Source organism: Emys orbicularis, chromosome 7 (assembly GCF_028017835.1).
Source record: "Emys orbicularis isolate rEmyOrb1 chromosome 7, rEmyOrb1.hap1, whole genome shotgun sequence".
Classification (NCBI taxonomy): domain Eukaryota; kingdom Metazoa; phylum Chordata; order Testudines; family Emydidae; genus Emys; species Emys orbicularis.
In genome coordinates, this window is record NC_088689.1 from 69,129,127 (window position 1) to 69,143,559 (window position 14,433).

Below are 14,433 nucleotides of genomic sequence, written 5' to 3' on the forward strand. Positions count from 1 at the left end.
CTCTGTACCTCGGGAGGACACCCTACACCCCCATGTTCATCTTTATAAAATGATTGTGTGATATCCAATGCAAAGTTTGTCATGTTGGGTGTCTTCGGAAGGCTCATGATGCACTGAGCATGGTTTCAAGTATCAGAGGGGTAGCCGCATTAGTCTGGATCTGTAAAAAGCAACAAAGAGTCCTGTGGCACCTTATAGACTAACAGATGTATTGGAGCATAAGCTTTTGTGGGTGAATACCCACTTCGTGCGTCTGATGAAGTGGGCATTCACCCACGAAAGCTTATGCTCCAGTACATCTGTTAGTCTATAAGGTGCCACGGGACTCTTTGTTGCTTTGAGCATGGTTGTTATAGTGATGTTATAGTAATCGTTATGGTAATGTTATAGGTTGTAATTTCATGTATATAGTTATGAGGCTGAAAATGTATTAATTTCATTAATTGAGATATCCTATCTCCTAGAACTGGAAGGGACCTTGAAAGGTCATCAAGTCCAGCCCCCTGCCTTCACTAGCAGGACCAAGTACTGATTTTGTCCCAGATCCCTAAGTGGCCCCCTCAAGGATTGAACTCACAACTTTGGTAGTGCAGATTCACTCCTGTGCTGGTGGTTGGCACTATCTCACAACCCTGGGTTTAGCAGGCCAATGCTCAAACCACTGAGCTATCCCTCCTCCCCATGCAAAAACTCTCCAAGAACAGGGAGGCAGTTCACATCTTGTCAGGGCATGGATGGGACAAACCCAGCCCAGCCTCACAGGAACAATGGATACTGGCTTAGGCAGCAACAAAAGAATCTGTTAGAACCTCGAGGGAGTCACCCCCTTCCTTTGGGCAGTTTGGGACTGTGATGAGGTAATGCTCACCTGACTCTGAAGGGGGGGGTCAAAGCCAAGAGGAAAGAAAGAACATGATAAAAGGGAGAGACATTTGCTATGCTCTCTCTCTTCCGCCTACATCTACAGACACCACCACCACCAAGCGACTGAACCACTGATCAAAGGGGAGAGCTTGGCTGAAGAGCCAGCCTGTGGTAAGAAGCATCTAAATTTGTAAGGACATTGAAAGTGTTAAGATCAGCTTAGAATGCATTTTGCTTTTATTTCATTTGACCAAATCTGACTTGTTATGCTTTGACTTATAATCACTTAAATCTACCTTTATAGTTCATAAATCTGTTTGTTTATTCTACCTGAAGCAGTGCATTTGGTTTGCAGTGTGTCAGAAACTCCCCTTGGGAGAACAAGCCTCGTGCATATCAATGTCTTTGTTAAATTGACAAACTTATATAAGCTTGCAGCATCCATTGGGCATAACTGGACACTGCAAGACGGAGGTTGCTAGGGTTGTTTCTGGGACCGGCGATATTGGCTATTGTCATTCGCTTGCAAGTAGCTGGGAGCAGCTTACATGCCAGAGGAGTGGGGGTTCTCACAGCAGAGCAGGGTAAGGCTGGCTCCCAGAGTCGAGGATTGGAGTGACCTAGCAGATCACTGGTCCAGACAACACCAGAGGGGAACGTCAGAATAGCTAAGAGCTGCTCAGAGCCCCTGCTCACACCTAAGTCCTGGCGAGATTCTCAGACCAGACGTTTCCCTGCCTATCTCGCCTGTGGGGCTCTGACCATGTGTAACCCACACAGGAAATAGCCAGGGTGTCCGCCAGAACATCTTGCAGCACAGGGGTTAGGGGTCTGGGATGTGGAAGACCTGTTTTCACATCCCTGCGTGGCCTGATTTGGAGCAGGTAACTGAGTCCTGTCTCTCCTAGCCCAGGTGAGTGCCCTGGCTGCTGGGCTATTGGCTATTCTCAGGTGGTCTCTAATCTTTCATTTTTCAAGAGAAAGCCCTGAGCTGGCTTAGGGCCTCCTGATGACCCATGCCTGCCAACAGTATGTGTGCGGTGGTGGGCAGAGTGAGGACAGCCGGCTTCAGCAGTGTTACTGAGCATGCCCAGTCTGTGTGAGCATGGTCAGTACAAACCAAGCAGCAAATCGGGGGGGACGTGACGTGACACTGCATGTCCCCCCCCTCCCAAGCATCACCCAGGCTGAGAATCCTGAGCAGAGCTGGGCACCTCCCTCTGGCCTGTCAGGCAGGCACATTGTATACTTGGCTAGCTTAGGTGGCTCCCCATTCAGCCTACTGGCTTGTGACAATCCCCATCCAATGGGTGGGAAGCCTGAGTCGGGGCTGTGAATTCCACTGGCTGTTCATGGAGGGAGACATAAATGTGAAGGCTGGTGCGGACTACTGGAGCTAGCTTGGGTCAGGCAGAGGGAAGACCAAGTAGTTGTGTTGGGTTCCCCCATCTCCCTTCCATCAAGCAGCCCCTGGGAACTTTTCTCTGTGGGTCCCTCATGAAGGAAATGGATGACCAAGGAAATGCACCAATCCCAAGCAACTGTCACACCTGTGGGTGCTACCCTGGACCCCGTGGGACCCCTGCTTTGCAGCCTGCTGCAGCTTCTTGATGGAGAGGACTTAGAATGGTATTACAGACAGGGAACAAGCTGCAGAAACGCAGGCTGATGAGCAGAGCCAGCTGGCCAGTGCTCCTGCCCTAAGTGCAGAACGGCGAGAAATCCATCCATGCCAAACTGAAATGCTGGAAAGTCACATGAGCGGCTGGAATGCTTGACCTGCCTGTGGGGATGGAGGGCTAAGTACTTCTTAAGAACCTGGTTCACTGAGATTTCACAACTAGAGACAGGCAATGATCCAGTCTGTAGAGAAAGCATGCAGGCTTCCTACCAAAAAAGCCAAATAACAAGAAACCAGGGGGCAGAGCTCCTCTGATCTGCATACTAATAGACTGGAGAGATCAGATCAAGTCAGCGTTGGTGTGTGGGGAGGTGGAATTGTCTCTACAGGAGCCCTGCTACATGGGTGCTGTGCTGATACTGTTCAAACATCATTCCTAGACAAAACCAACCCGGCTCCCTTTCTACACCTGACTAATCTGATACATCTGAGGTTTCCTGGCAGAGCATTTGCTAAGAAAGACTGGATAGTCGTCAAGCCAAGCAAAAATCTTAGAATCAGACCTAAGCCAAATAGGATTTAACTCCTTCATCTGATCACCCCAATCCTTTAGACTTTCACTGGAGGCAACTGTAGTATATTTTATACAGAGCAGTTTGTCTATAGCTCTATTGAGTACTGTAGTCCAATGGTTAGTGCCATTTCTGCAGACCCTTTTCAATAAGAATCACAGCCTATTTCTGGCACAGTGATTTGCACTGTCCCTGTGCTCTCAGATGAATGTCTCTGATTCATCCTTTCTGTGGAATCATTCTTGGCTCTCACATGTAACTTAGTCCTGTCCCAAAATCACAACGGACATTTACATTCACTGTTTTATCACTTGATGACAATTATCCTGTTTAAGGGAAATTATCTGGAGGAACAGGAATTGCCACACAGTATCAGACTGAGGTCCATCTAATCCAGTGTCCTGTCTCTGATGGTGGTCAGTATCAGATGCATCCGAGGAACCTGCAAGAAACCTCCTGATCTCCAATAGTTAAAGATCAACTTAAGCCCTGACGGATGAGGTTTGATGAGGTAGATCTGGATATTCCTAATACCCATGTAAATGTACAGCTGGTCTTTGAATCTTGATAACTTCTTGGCCTCAGTGGTATCCTGTAGCAGTGAGTTCCACAGCTTAATGACACATTGCGTGAAAAAGTATTTTCTTTTATTGGTTTTGAATTTGCCACCATTAATGTGATTGACTGTCCCCTTCTTATTATGTTAGGAGACTGGGAGCTTCTGTTCTCCCTGTCTCTGTCCCACTCATTATTTTACATACTTTTATCATGTCCCCTCTTATTGGTCTCCTTTCTAAGGTAACAGTCTCAATCTTTCCAATCTCTCTTCTTAGGAGAGTTTTCCAGGCTCTTGATCATTCTCATTGCTCCTCTCTAAAGCCCCCTCTCCTCTCTAGTTCTGCAATATCCTTTTAGCGATGGGTTGGCCAGCCATGCACACAGTATTCCAGCTGAGGCCACATCATTGATTTATTTAATAGCAGAATGTTCTCTGTATTATTCTCCACTTGTCCTAACATCTTGTTTGCCATTGACTACGGCTGCACATTCCTTCCTTTCCATCTGTCATAGGTATTTATAACGCGTCTATCACCTTGGTAAAGGAATTTATTATATTCCCAACATGCAAAGAACATTATTCCTCCTCTGAAGCATGTGCAAGGGTATTGGGATTTGCTTAATCTCTCATGCTTAGTTATGTGTATTTGTGAGCCATATTTTGCCCTGAGGTGAATATGTGTAGATCCCACATATGTATATCACAGGGCAAAGTTTGATTCTCTACTGATTTGTGGTATCTAGGGGCAAAGCCTGAAATATTCACTCAGGCAAAAATCCCATTGGAGAGTAAAGAAAACAAGATTTAGATTTAGGTGAATAATAGATCACTTTGTACATTTCCTGGTTTCCAAATTTTTTCTGCTTAAAGTAACATTTAAAAGGGGAGTTAAGTTTGAGATCCAAAGAGAAGCAAACAAACAAAACTATTATTCACCTATGATTTGCATATGCTATCTGATAGCCTCATCAGAAGTGAATAATAGATTTTATTGAACTTGACTGCCATCAATCAGGATGCATGTGTTTGTGTATGCAATGTGATTGGTTAATATTGCTCTGAATCTCAATGTTATTGATGTCCAAGGAGGCAAACAATAAAGATTTACTGATTCATCGTATAACTCTTTTGAGCTAATCACAAGCCACGTTTTTTCTCTTATCTATGTAAAAACAGGTTTTATGTGGCTTAATCTAATTATTTTAATAAAGAGAAAGTGAAGGGGTGACTTGATCTTAGTCTACAAATACCTATGCCAGGGACAGAAATTTGATAATGAGTTCTTCAATCTAGTAGACAAAGGAGGCTGCAAGATCCAGTGGCTACAAGTTGAAGCTAGTCAAATTCAGACTGGAAATTAGGCATATATTTTTAACACTGATGATAATTAACCACTGGAACAATTTACCAAGGATAACGGTGGATTTTCCATCACTGGCCATTTTAAAATCAAGAGTGGATGTTTTTCTAAAAGATCTTCTCTAATTCAAACAGGAATTAATTCAGGGAACTCCTATGGTCTGTTGCACACAGGAGATCAGAATAGATGGTCACAGCAGTCCCTTCAGACATTAGAATCTCTGAACGTATAAATCTATGAGTCACTCCTATGATCTAATTACACAATGCTGCTGTAACACCTGACCTCTTGTTTGCTACATGAGGGTAATGTCATCCAATGTCATGGGAGATGGAGGCAAGGGTAATGATGAGGGAAAGATTCACTAGCAGATTTTATAGTCTTTGGTGGTTGTGTCCACAGACAAAATGGTTGCAACCAAGTGATGGCTCCATCATGTTCACCTGGCATTCTGTCCTGTGCCTGAGCCAGCAGGGAGTTGGCACCAGCTGAACAATAAATAGAACGCTCTTCCAAAGCCATGCGAGTGAGAGACTTGCCAGCTTGGATTTCACACACCTCAGTGGGTCCACCACGTACCTCCGTCTTGGGCAGATTGACCTGACAGCAATTAAATACCATTAGCCCACTAGGAAACGACAGCAGCTCTCAGAGCATCTAGTATTTTAGAAGAAGAAATGAAAGTGTGAATGAATGCATCATAAATAACATAGGAACAAATCGGGGTCCAATCGTATGAGGGGCTGAGTGCACCTAGCTCCTGCTGACTTGAAGGTGAGCTGAGGGTGCCCAGAGCTTTGCAGGGTCTGGCCCAAATAAGCTATTTTGGGGGATCCGTCAGCCCTACCAGGCTGTCATACCAACGGGACTAATGGGATCTGCAGACATTATGATTGCTGACAGCTTTTTGCTTGGAGTAGCACAGAGAGATAGTGCCGTCCCCTGGGCCGTTAAAAGGCTGCCCTGCACATAATAAAAGATTCTTTAATACCGTCTGGGGGAGATTCATCTTGTTTCTAATCTATCAAAACTAATTTGGGCCCCCGGATCTTTGGCCTGTTGCCCATATTGCCTTGCCCGTCCCTAATAAAAAAAATGGAAAGTTTTGGCAGCCCAGCCATTTCATGAATGAGCTGATTAACGTAAAAAATGCTGTACGTTAATGGGGTCCATATTTACAAGCATTCGTCCCACTCTAACCTCGTACCCTAGACTCTTGCTGACCTGGGGGTGAGGCGTGTCTGAAGATGACATGAGTTTCTACACCAATCCCCAGATTTGCTCATGATTGTGTTGTCTTTAGGCCTGTCTGCCGAAAATATACATGGGACAGGACAGCTTGCTTTCTGCACTAAGTGCTGTCTGAAGGAAATGTCTGTTGAGTGTTTGGGCTCAGGCCAGCGTCCCGTCTGTCTAGCACTAGGCCTTGACAGGGGAGGCTGGGCCCTGTCACAAAGGGAATCTATAAAATGTTTTTTCTTGTGATAGCACATAATTAAAGACAACATTTTAATCAGGCTGCTCCCACTTAATTGCAGTGCTTTGCATTTAACTACCGTGGACCTGCTGTTTTAAGTGGACCCAATATATTTATTAGATAGGGTCGGGCTAGGGAAGTGAAACCTTGTATGAGATTAGAAGTCAATTATTTTATAGGGAAGGAATTTGCTCGTTGTTGTGATGTTTTACAAAATCATTGTGGTCGGACATGGGAGCGATTGAAGCACGGGAGCGATCGGAAGCATGTAGCTTTAAGCTCCAGTAACTTATGGTGGCTTATCTGATCACATGGAAGCCTGTACTTTCTAAACAAAATCTGGGGTTTGGAGAGGCAATACCAGTTGGCTGATTGATTGATTTGTTTATTTCAATTTCAATAATAAAAAAGTCACCTATTCAAACTCTAGGCACCCTGAGGCATAATTAATACTGCCCCAAAACCAAACCCAGCAGCATGAAAATAATAACTCAAACTAACTCAGCCAGACAGCCATCTATACAAACTCCTTTGCCCGCTGTCATCATTCTGAGAAGCAAACTCTCAGACATCTCTGTGACGCTGGCAGGCCAGATGCCAGCTCTTACCCAGGCTGCAGGCATTAGCTAAGAACTGACAACCTTGTAGCTGGAGACCAGACCAGGTCATCTCAGTGTTAGTTTTGTTCAAAATAGGTATTAGTCTTATAAGAATGTATTTAGTGTTTAGACTCTATGAAATGCTTGTGTGTTGCTGCCTGCATTAATCTCACGTATAATATCTGTGTCCCATGCCATAAGGTAATATTTAAGTGTTTGTTGTAAAACTGTACACCCCCACAGCCATACCAAGTGTAAAATACTAGATTGACACAAGAGGTGTTATCTCCTGCCCAACACGAGGAGGCCCATAGACACTAGACAAACCTTTGGGGGAACATCAGAGGACAAAAGACTTTGTTGATTGCTCCCCATCCCCCTATGAAGAGGAAACATGCAGGTGAACATCTTAACTCTGGGGGGAAGGAACAAAAATCCCTGACAAGAAGAAATCACATCTTTTTGGCTGTTTGAAGGATCATAGACTCTAAAGTGAAGCCAGAGAGCCCCAGGGGCTGCTTCCTGAGTCTGCCCTGAAAGACACTTTGAATTGACAGATTCTACAACTCTGTCACTCTTAGGCCTTGTCTACACTGGCAAGTTTCTGTGCAGTAAAGCAGCTTTCTGCGGTGTAATTCCCAAGGTGTACACACTGCCAAGCCACTTAGTGCACAGAAACTGCGCAGTTGCAGTGCTGTAAAAAAAACACCCCAGCGAGAGGCGTACAGCTTTCTGAGCAAGGGGTACAGTGCCGCGGTGCCAGTGTAGACATCCTGGTCGATTATAGAGCTGCAATTGGCCTTTGGGAGGTGTCCCACGATGCCTGTTCTCGCCTCTCTGGTCATCAGTTTGAACTCTACTGCCCTGCCCTCAGGTTACCAACCGTGAGCCCCACCCCTTCAATTCCTTGGGAATTTTGAAAGTCCCCTTCCTGTTTTCTCAGTGACACGTGCAGTGGTCTAAGCGCATCTTTCCAGGTGACCACGCCAGCTCCATGCACTAGGTGATCCTCCACTTGGAGCAATGCCGAACTGCTGGACCTCATCAGCATTTGGGCAGAGGAGGCTGTCCAGTCCCAGCTGTGCTCCAGCTGTAGGAATTATGATACCTATGGACAGATTTCACGATGCATGACAGAAAGGGGCCATGACCGGGACACACTTCAGTGCAGGGTCAAAGTGAAGGAGCTGCGGAACGCCTACCACAAGGCACGGGAGGCAAACCGCCGCTTCAGTGCTGCGCCCACGAGCTGCCAGTTCTACAAAGAGCTGGATGCGATACTCAGTGGTGACCCCACTTCCACTGTGAAGGCCACTGTGGATACTTCGGTGGCTCGCGTGCCAGTCGAGAGTGGACCGAGCCAGGAGGAGGAAATCTTGGATGAGGATGTGGAGGGGGAGGGGGATCCAGAGGCAGAGGACGACTCGGAGGTCAGAGATGCATGCAGGCAGGTGCTCTTTTCTACCCCGGAGGAGGCTAGCAAGTCACAGCTGTCAGAGCTTGGTGAAGCACAAACAGGAGAGGAGGCTCCTGGTAAGTGGCTTTGATTTTGGGAATCACTGAAGTGAGTTGTTGGGGACAGGAGGGTTGCAAAAAGCAGGCTTGTGTCTGTATGATGCATGTACCACCACATGCCTAGTCTGAGCGGCAAAACAGGCTGTTGATTGACTCCCTCACTTCACGGGAATCTGCCTCAGAGACAGGGCTGTCCCTAGACATTGTGGTGCCCTATGCAGCCCCCCCTCGGCAGGGGGACTGGCCTCAGGCTTCCGTGGGGGGAGGGGGGCATCCCCAGGCCTCCGCGGGGGTGGTGGGGCTGCAACCACGGTCTGTGGGGGGCAGGAGCAGGCTTGGGGGGCAGGGGGAAAACCACCCCCCAGCACGAGCTGGCAGAGCGGAGCGGGTTGGGGCCGGGTTGCTCCACTTCCCACCGCCTGGTGATTGCAGGGCAGGCCCAACCCAGCACTCACAGGGCGGCGGGAAGTGGAGTGACCCGGCCCGAGCCTGCTCCACTCTGCTCCCCTGGCTCCATCCCGGACTTTGGGGGGCAGAAGGGAACTGCCTCCTAGCACTCACCAGGTGGCACGGCTGGGAGCCAGTGGAGTGGGCTGGGGCCAGGTCGCTCCACTTCCCGTCGCCAGTGAGTGCAGGGTGCGCCGGACCCCGGCTTCTGTCCCCTGGAACATAGCTCAGGGGAAAGTGTGGAGTGGGGGCGGGGCTGGGGTGGAGCAGAGGTGGGAAGAGGCGGGGCGGGGGCTATGGGGAAGGAGTGGAGTGGGGGTGGGGCGGGAGCGGGGGCAGCTTTCCTGGCTGGCTCAGGCAGCCGGGGGATCGGGCTGGCCACTGGAGCAGCACGCAGCTGCGTAGTTTGCATATGGGTAAGGACGGCCCTGCTCAGAGATCTCCAGGAAACTCTCGTGGAGATACTGGGCAATCTGCTGCCGCAGGTTCCTCAGCAGAGCTGCTTTGTTTCATGTCCCATTAATGATAACTTTCCCGTGCCACTCTGCGGTCACTGGGGAGAGCGGGGGGACCATTACTGCACACAGGCGAGCTGCATAAGGGCCAAAGCGGAAGCCGCAGTCTTGGAGAAGACCCTCCCTTGATTCCCTGCTCGGCTTCAGCAGTGAGATATCTTCCATAATGAACACAGCCTGTGGAAAATGTGGGGACATGAATGATTATCAGGCCCCCCCTACAGTGCTGGCTCTCCCCAAGAGCCACGTGCCCAGTGTACAGTAGGGTCCAGGAACACTGATTTCCCCTGCCTCTGTGACTACTCACCATTTTGGGGGTCTTGTGGCTCAAGTGTGCTTGCCTGGGGTCAGCCAGTTAGTGACAGGTATGTGAATAGTGGCTGTGTTTTAAATCACTGAATCAGTGGTCTGTGCATTGCAAACAATATTGCTTCTGTAAAATGTTGTGTTTTGGCTTCACAGAGATGACCCTTGGGAGCCCAGCCTCCCTCTTTGTTATTGGCAGCTGAATGGCTGCACAGAATTAGAAAGTGGCCACGAAGAACTAAGGAGGACTTTCTGCATCACATTATGATGCACTCTGCGGCCGAAAAACAGGAATTGCAGGAGTGGAGGGACTGAAGCGAGACGAGGGACCGAAAGGAGAACGCAGCGCGCCAGAATGAGGCCACGAAGCGACTTTTAAACGTTATGGAGCGCCAAGCGGACACGCTCCAGGCACTATTAGCACTGGAAACGGAGCAGCTCCGTGCCCGCCCTCCCCTGCAGCCACTGTCGCAAAACTCTTTCCCATGCGCCCCCCAGACACTGCCAGCGACACTCTTATCAACCTCCTGGCTCCAGTCTGTACCCGCTGCTTTCCACTCCTGCCCCGTCACAGTCCAGCCTTGCGGACTCCCAGTACCCACTGCACTCAACACCCGTCCCTCTGCAGTTTAGCCCTGCTGAAGTACAGCACCCGCTGCACTGTACTCCAAAGGAGAAAGTTGCATATGATCCCTGGACATACACAAACCTTTAACCATCCCGGGACCCCACCTCCTCCTGGGACCCTCCCTTCCCCCATCCCCCTCAGTGCTGATGTGTTTTTTTGTTTGTCTCTCTCCTCCGTCATGCGTCATGCACCTTTCCAGACCAGCCTGCGTTAACGTCCATGAAACTCCTATGGTGATCCACAAGCACCTGGAGAACCATAGAGAAATACCCCTTCCGATTAATGTACTCGGTGGCTAGCTGGTCTGGTGCCAGAATTGGAATATGTGCGCCATCTATCGCCCCTCCGCAGTTAGGGAAGCCCATTTGTGCAAAGTCATCCACAATGTCACGTACGTTGCCCAGAGTCACAGTCTTTCGGAGCAGGATGCGATTAATGGCCCTGAACACTTCCATCAACACGAGTCCAGCGGTCGACTTTCCCACTCCGAGCCTGTTAGTGACTGATCGGTAGCAGTCTGGAGTAGCCAGCTTCCACAGTGCAATCACCACGCACTTCTCCAATGACAGGGCAGCTCTCATTCTCGTGTCCTTGCGCCGCAGGGTGGGGGCGAGCTCATCTCACAGTCCCATGAATGTGGCTTTCCTCATCTGAAAGTTCTGCAGCCACTGCTCATCATCCCAGACATGCATGAGGATTTTTTCCCACCACTCAGTGCTTGTTTCCCAAGCCCAAAAGTGGCATTCCACTGTGGTCAGCACCTCCGTGAATGCCACAAGCAATCTCGTGTCATAGCTACTACACGTGGCGAGATCAATGTCGAACTCCTCTTGCCTTTGTAGTTTAAGGAATAACTCCACTGCCACTGTGTTAGTCAGAGCGGGCAGCATATTGGTCAACAGTGCGGGATCCATTCCTGCAGACTGAAGAGGCAGAGCGCGCCGTACACAAACAGTTGTGTCCAAATGCAGATGGAAGCACAGGGATTACTGGGATGTGAAGCAATGCATCATGGGGCACTGGAACAGGACCCAGGATGCCCTGTGACCCCCTCCGCCTTCCCACAAGTCTTAGTGGCAGAAAAGGAAGAGATGCTTTGTGGGATAGCTCCCCAGAGTGCACCGCTCCGAATACTGCTGCAAGTGCCGCAAGTGTGAACATGCTATTGCGCAGGCAGCTGACAGTGTGAACACACAACAGCGGTTTCCCTTAAGTGCTCTCTGAGCGGCGCTGTAACTGCCGGCACTGTAACTCTGCCAGTGTAGACATACCCTTAGTATTTAGCTGCTAACTCAGTGGTGTATAAATGTTTGCTTGCTTTAACCCAGGGGTCTCAAACTCAAATGACCATGAGGGCCACATGAAGACTAGTACATTGGCCCGAGGGCCACATTACTGACACCTCCCCCCCCGCCGCCCTCGGCCCCGCCTCTTTCCACCCCTTCCCTGCCCCCATTCCAACCCCTTCCCCGAAATCCCCACCCCAACTCTGCCCCCTCCCTGCCCCCAGGGGGTGCTGGAGGGGTGTGGGGTGTGGTGGGGGCTCAGGGCAGGGAGTTGGGGTGTGGGGTGCAGGAGGGGTGAGGGATACAGCAAAGGGTCAGGGTGCAGGGTGCAGCAGGGGGCACAGGGTAGGGGGTTGGGGTGCAAGAGGTGTGCAGGGTGCAGCAGGGGGATCAGGGCAGTGGGTTGGGGTGCAAGAGGAGTGTGGGGTGCGGCAGGGGGCTCAGGGCAGGGGGTTGGGATGCAAGAGGGGTGCAGGGTGTGGCAGGGGGATCAGGGCAGTGGGTCGGGGTGCAAGAGGAGTGTGGGGTGTGGCAGGGGGTTCAGGGCAGAGGGTTGGGGTGCAGGGTGCAGCAGGGGGCTCAGGGCAGGGGTCAGGGTGCAGGAGGGGTGCAGGGTATGGCAGGGGGTCGGGGTGCAGGAGGGGTGCGGTATGGGGCTATGGGCAGTGGGTTGGGGTGCAAGAGGAGTGTTGGGTGTGGCAGGGGGTTCAGGGCAGGGGGTTGGGGTGCAGGGTGCGGCAGGGGGTTCAGGGCAGGGGGTCGGGGTGCAGGAGGGGTGCAGGGTACGGCAGGGGGTCGGGGCACAGGAGCGGTGCGGCATGGGGCTCAGGGCAGTGGGTTGGGATGCAGGAGGGGTGCAGGGTGAGGCAGGGGGTCGGGGTGCAGGAGGGGTACAGGGTATGGCAGGGGGTCGGGGTGCAGGGTGCGGCAGGGGGCTCAGGGCAGGAGGTCAGGGTGCAGGAGGCGTGCGGGGTGAGGCAGGGGGTTCAGGGCAGGGGTCAGGGTGCAAGAGGAGTGTGGGGTGCACCACGGGGATCAGGGCAGTGGGTTGGGGTGCAAGAGGAGTGCGGGGTGTGGCAGGGGGTCAGGGTGCAGGGTGCGGCAGGGGGCTCAGGGCAGGGTGTCAGGGTGCAGGAGGGGTGCAGGGTACGGCGGGGGTTGGGGCACAGGAGGGGTGCGGCATGGGGCTCAGGGCAGTGGGTTGGGATGCAGGAAGGGTGAGGGGTGAGGCAGGGGGTCGGGTGCAGGGTGCGGCAGGGGGTCGGGGTGCAGGGTGCGGCAGGGGGCTCAGGGCAGGGGGTTCGGCTGCAGGAGGGGTTCGGGGGGCAGGATCTGGCCCGGTGTGTACCGGGGGCAGGGCAGGCTCCCTGCCTGCCTGCCTGCCTGTCTGCCCTGCCCCCCCGTTCCCAGCCAATGGGAGCTGCTGGGGGCACTGCCTAAAGCAACAGAAACACACAGCCCCTCCGCCCCCGTTCCCCACGTTCCAGCCTCTTCCTGGAGCGGCGTGGGGGCAGGGCAGGCAGGCAGGGAGCCTGCCCTGCTCCCGGTGCATGTCCGGCCGCCGCTCTGGTAAACACTGGGGGAGGGCGGGGGGGCTGCGAGGGGCTCGCGGGCCGCAGAAAATCACCCCGCGGGCTGCGTGTTTGAGACCCCTGCTTTAACCTGTAAATAACTCTCTTATTTCTCTTTCCTAGTTAATAAACCTTTAGATAGTTTATCACAGGACTGGCTACATGCGTTGTCTTTGGTGTAGGATCTAGAGTACCAATTGATCTGGGAGTAAGTGACTTGTCCAACTGGACTGGAAGCAACCTGAGTGTGATGTGATTTTGGTGTAAGTGACCATTTATCATCAAGTCCAGTTTGTCTGGGTGGCAAGATAGATTGGAGAATCTCAAAGGACTGTCTGTGACTCCATGGTGAGACTGTTACAGTGATCCAGGAGTTCACATTTGTTACCGGCTTGGTGAAATCTAATTATAGAACACACCAGCAGTTTGAAGTGTCTGCCCTGTTTGTGACAGTCTGCCCTGAGGTCGGTGTTCAGGATTGTGAGTCACTCCAGACAGCGTGACACTCTCCAAACCCCCTCTCTTAGTTTCATAGAGGATCAGACTACAAGGGACCATTAGATCATCTAATCTGATCTCCTGCATAGCACAGACCAGAAGCATTTCCCCCAAACACCCCAATACTGAGCCCAGTGTGTTCAGTCAAACTAAAGCATTTCAGTCCTCAGGAGACTGTTGTGTGCCACAGGCAGAGAACAGGAGCGACCCAGACATCGCCAACGCTGAAGCCCCTGCAGTGGCAGGGAATTGACTAGGTGGATTTTGCAGCATGTCTGTAAGGTCACCAGATTCAAACTATTTCAGATCACATGGGGAGTGAATTCCAGGGTCCTGGAGCCCTCACAGAGAATGCCCTGACAGCTGCCCCCTCCCTTGTAATGAAGGGGATCCAGTTTGAACACCCTTGCTGACCAGAGCTGTGGCAATCCCTCAGGTCCCTGGCCATATACAGCATGGTAGGTTATAACCAACACCTTAAACTCTGCCCGGAAACCGATGGGCAGCCAGTGCAGCTCCCGGAATGCTGGGGTCACATGCTCCCAGCGCGATGCCCTGCTCAGTAAGTGAGTTGCTGCAGTCCACGCCAGCTGCAGTCTCTGGATGGTTGGAGAG